Below are 5,682 nucleotides of genomic sequence, written 5' to 3'. Positions count from 1 at the left end.
CATGAATTTATTATGATTATGAGATATACATATCTCTTTATTATAAGTATCACAAATAACTAAGTAACAAAGCATTGATATTAATAAAATGAATAAGTATATTCAATATTAATCGTTATCAATATTTTAATTGTATTATATTATTATTATATATTGTAAGAAATTTTGTAAGATATATTTTGTAAGAAATTAATAATAAATATAATAAAATTGATTTTTAATAGAAAGTTTTTATATGAACATAATATTTCTCTAAGATTGTTATATTATTTCGAGCAAACAAAAATCTAAATACTTTTATTCATTTTTGTTTAATTGTTTAAGGCTTTTTAAATATTTTCATTATGGACAATTAATCGACATATATTATAAAAATAATTTAAAATAATTTAAAATAATTTAAAATAATTATTAACGACAATAATTCAATCGTGTAATAATGTATTGAAATTGAATTGTTGGTAAATAAGTTCTTTAGCAACTTAAATTACAATCCAATCACTTGTTTGTACCGTGACGAATGTTTATTTCCATTTTATTTTATTATAAAATATACAATAAATATCTTACTCACGTATAGACAACTAGAGATTATTTTCTTGCTTTGTCATGCTCTTGTTTATTGAGAAAGATAATTGTTATTAATATATTATATACTTATGTATGAATATGCCTATACTGATCAGTTATCGATCAGTAATGTTGATCAATCATTATGCGTTTTTCTTTATAGATAAATTTGTATTAATTTAAATTTTTTGTTTAATTTCTACATTAAAAAATAAGATTTAATATTTAACATTAATAAAACAACAAATAATATTTTAATTATGATAATAACTATATTAATATTTGAATTGTTTATATAAATGCATTAAATCATTAATACATATAAATGATTCTTGTAAATCGTTATATCATGTGTTATATTATATCATCATATAAACATACATATATAAATATAATTCATGAATAATGAGAAAATCTATTAATACCGTTAGATTTTGAACACAAAAATCAGTCAAACGAAAATATTAAAAATATAAAAATAACAATAAATAATTCACGCAAAATAAAAAATATTTTTTAAAATTTTTAAATAAAAAAAAATTTTTGGTTAGTCTTCCATTATTTTCAATAAAAATATATATTTGCATAAATGTTTTTTATCAATTATAAAAATTATCAATTTACTTATTTTTTTTTTTGTTAAAAATAAAATCAAAATGTACTCGTTGTAACACAAATACTGAATAAATTTTGATAATAATATATTATTTGATATTAATATATAAAATATATGTAATATAATAATATAAAATATAAAATATAAAACATATAAAATTTTTACACGAACATAATTACAATAAATGAAATTATAATAATAGCAATTATAATCTTATTCTTATTATCTATCATTGTAACTTCAATTATTATAATTTCAATCACTTTGTTTTATATTTTTTTTATAGTTTATTTTTATATTTGCGGATTCAAAGAAATATAGAAAGAATGATATATCGACAATATATCGCACTTCCATAACGATATTATGTTTCTTTAAGTTCTTAAGAGTTCAGTGATATATTATTTCAGTTCAATTAATATAATATGTTATCGAATGATAACGTATTAATTTCAATTCTGGATATCCTATATATCTTTTATAAAGTATATAAAATATTCAATGCTAGAGATAGTTAACTAGAATTGTTGAGAAATAATATATCATATGCATAAGTAAAAGGAAAATATCGAATATATTTTCGAATAAATGAATAATTGAAATCACTTTATAAATAAGGATTCGTCGTTGAATAAAAAGCGGATTTAAAAAAAAAAAAATGAACATACAATAATCTGGGGAGTTTTTTTTAAAAACGGAGTAACTGCTTCCATTGTTACCAGATTCATTTACGTGATCGCGAAGAAAAAACATTTTTTTGTTATTTCCAGATGATTTTTAGCTTGATATTTTTAATTGTGCTGAGGTATTCAATTATATGACAAAGTTATGTAAACTTTTCAATAAGTAATAAAACAATAAGATTAACGAATTTTTATTTAGTCTATAATATTCATTTTTATAAGTCTATAATATTCATATTTTTTTATAAAAACTTAGTTTCAACGAGTGATTTTTCAATAAAAATGAAATTAATTTTGAATATTGAAAATAAACTACTACTTGAAATTTTTTAATATTTTATATATCTTACTATATATTTAACAGCGAATGTACAAAAATTTAAAAAACTTTGAGATACAAAAAAAAAATATTTATTAGCAACATGACATAATTGTATATAAAAAAAAGTTCGTACTAAAATTAATAAATATATATCTTAGTACTGTTAAGTAACAATTCTATTTTTATTAGATATCTTTATTAGAATTTAGATTATATATTATCTGTATTATTTAAGCACATATAAAATTTGTTAAAGACAAAAACCAAAATTGATTTATGAAGCGTTCAAGATTGCTTGAATTTCATTTTCAATAATATAAATTTTAGCAATAATTTATGAGCGGTTGCAGTTTTTCAAATTTTTCAAACTTTCAATAACACACTATTAAAATATAGCGATGGCCACTTCACAAGTCACACTTGCACGTTTTGTAAAAAAGAAAAGAAAACGATAACATAAAAGAATTGTATATCATCATAGAAGCATTGCAAGGGTCTTAACCCCCACGCGCCACGATGCGATCCAGCATCCTTGAAAATTCATCTTCCATTGCGATCTTTTTTGTTAATTTTTTAATTTGTATTTTTCGCCGAAGATGATTAAAGAAAGAAACTATTGGTTCTCATAATATAAACATTTGTACAACTGTAAGTGATTCTTCGAATAATAATATTTAGGTCAGATACTCCCTTTTGTGCAATATTTAAAATCATACTTAGTATGATTTTAATAAAATTTTTCTTTTTTTTTTTCATCATCTTATAATATTTGACAAATATAATAAATATAAGTTATAACGATTTAGAATTTATTAGTAAAAGTTATGAATCTTAAAATATGCATATATATTTTGAATTTTCTGATCTGTTCATGCATCGAAATTAATTGTAAATAAATGATATCGATAACAGATTATAATTTAAATAAAAATATATTATAGTATACTCCTATAATATAAATTCCTTGTTAAAGTCGCAAGCGTGCTACGACTTTGAATATTACGTAAATGGTGTGCCTAAACTGATATTATTGCTCGAAGGATCACCTATTACCGAACTATATAATCCTTTATCTTATGACCTCTGAGTGAACGAATGGTGATACTTTAACTCTTTGCGGTTAACTGTGTGATTTTAACTGTGCTTTGATGTAAACTGTGCCGAAATCTATCTGTCCGTTCTCTATATCTATTCTAACTCGACTATCCAGATCATGAATCTTGGTTTTTCCTTGCTTCTCGTGAAAATGCATACAGAGAGGGGTTAGAGAGACCAATCGTCGTCGAAGGGCGGTTTCGAAGGATGGGTCCTCGCGTCGCAGTGCGTGGGGATTAGGACCTTTGCTTTCGCTTCTACGGTAGTCCATCACATGGCAAACGCAACTTGAAGTGGTCATTGCTTTGATATCTGCTTAAACTAAGACCTGGAAAACGTTAGGAAAACTATGCCCGCTCATAAATTAGGCCTGTTAGGTTATTGGCAGGTAGTCGAACTGTTGAAAATAAAGCAGGACTCAATCATTTCACAAATCCGGGCCTTAACATTCCTACAATGCTAATTCTTACAACGTGCTAAAAATATTATATTTGTATTTTTATATAATATGATTCTTATATAATGTGTTATATATATGCATTTATATTATTTCTGTTGTACAAGAAAAATTTTCGTATAATATGATTTCATATAATGTATTAAATGCGTTATATAAAAATCTATTATGTGTATAATATTTCATTGAAAGCAAAAAAAAAATTTATTTTTTCAAATTATATCAAATTGAATTTATATCGGATTGTATGGTTTCATATATTATATTTCTATTATAAATGATATTAAATCTATATTATATCTTTAATAGAAATATTTACATAATCAAAGTTTGAATACTTAATCAATTGAATCATTTCTGCCTTCATTGAATCTTTTTGCTATTCATTGATTGATATTAAAATTTAAAATTATAAGATATTAAATAATTTATGAAATAATTAATTTATGAAAAATAATATAGATAAAAAATTGCAATTTTCTAAATTTATTAATTAAAATACTCCATTTCAAAATATTTTATTTAATATTACTTTATTTGAAAAAAACATATTTTACATATATATATATATATATATATATATATATATATATATATATATATATATGCACATATTAAATTATATAGAAAAATTTTTAAGATTTTATCGAATAATCTTATGAATAATAATTAAAAGAAATATAATTTAATTCTCATTTTTATATATATTTTATTTTATTATTGTTTTTTGTAATTTATATTTAAATTTTTTTATAAATATTATTATATGCATAGAATAAATGATAAATGAAATTATCTTTCAATTTTGTTCAATTTTCTTTTTTTACAAAACTACTTATAATTGCGTTTATGTATAATTATGTAATAATTATGTATAATAAACATAAACAAAAATTTCGCATAACGTAATTTTCTTTTGTATAAAAACTAAAATATATAAAAAAAACAATTATTCATCTATGTAGATATAATATAAAAAATTTTATTATGTATTTATAAATCAAGGAATAATAATTAGATATCAAAAAATAGCAAAAATAAAAACAGCATTTTGTGGTATAATTTAATTTTATATTTTTAATTTTTTAATTTATGAACTCCATTAATATCTGTTATTGAATTTTCAATTAATTTTTATTCATAAATTATTCTTCTTAAATTTAATTAATAAATAATTAATAAATAAATACAATTTGATTTAAATCTATCCCTAATGCTTCATAAACTCTTATAGAATTAATGAAATTAAAACAATATTATATATATAATATAGTTATAATTATAATATAATTACATATATTATATTGTTCTGTATTGAATCAACATTGCAAGTCTAAGTTTAGATTTGTTTTATTGGAAGAATCTCAAAGAATAATTTTTGAATTATGTTAATATGAAAGTTCGCATCAAGATGTACGAAGCAATGAATTTTGAATGAATTTTGATTTTTTTGATCACAAATTGTCAACTTAAAAATTTATCGTGATCGATCTTTCATCATAAGATATTATTTGACATAAAATTCTGTTCTAAAATCTAGAATAAATTATTCTTTAATTATTAATTAATGTATATTTTATATAAAAATTATACTTAACATTATGATTTATTATAGTAAATTTGTTTTTTTTTAACTAGGATACAACAGGTTCCGTGGTGTAGCGGTTATCACATCTGCTTTACACGCAGAAGGTCGCCGGTTCGATCCCGGTCGGAACCACGATCTCTCTCTTTTTTGTACTCAAAAACTTGCAGTACTCAAAAAACCATTCTGATTCTTTAAACTACTGAATAGATTGCAATAATTTTTAAACAAATAAAATATATAATTTTACCAATATCAACATAAGACATCTATTTTAATAAGACATCTATTTTAATTTTTTATCAGCTTGAGGGTTTATTTATCATTACAAATATCATATATTTTTATATAACT

General features: G+C 21.1%; 1 non-coding gene across 1 annotated transcript; it reads left to right on the top strand.

Moving 5' to 3' along the window:
• The first annotated feature begins 5,390 nt into the window (after positions 1–5,390).
• Positions 5,391–5,463, top strand: TRNAV-UAC (transfer RNA valine (anticodon UAC)). The gene has a single exon. It is a non-coding gene; the product is annotated as a tRNA-Val (tRNA).
• The last annotated feature ends 219 nt before the right edge of the window (positions 5,464–5,682 follow it).

The sequence above is a fragment of the Apis florea genome, unplaced genomic scaffold (genome assembly GCF_048593485.1).
Source record: "Apis florea isolate Af1SG1 unplaced genomic scaffold, ASM4859348v1 contig_3170_pilon, whole genome shotgun sequence".
Taxonomy (NCBI): domain Eukaryota; kingdom Metazoa; phylum Arthropoda; class Insecta; order Hymenoptera; family Apidae; genus Apis; species Apis florea.
The sequence above is the reverse complement of the archived record's forward strand: the minus strand, read 5'-3'. Positions and strand labels throughout refer to the sequence as shown.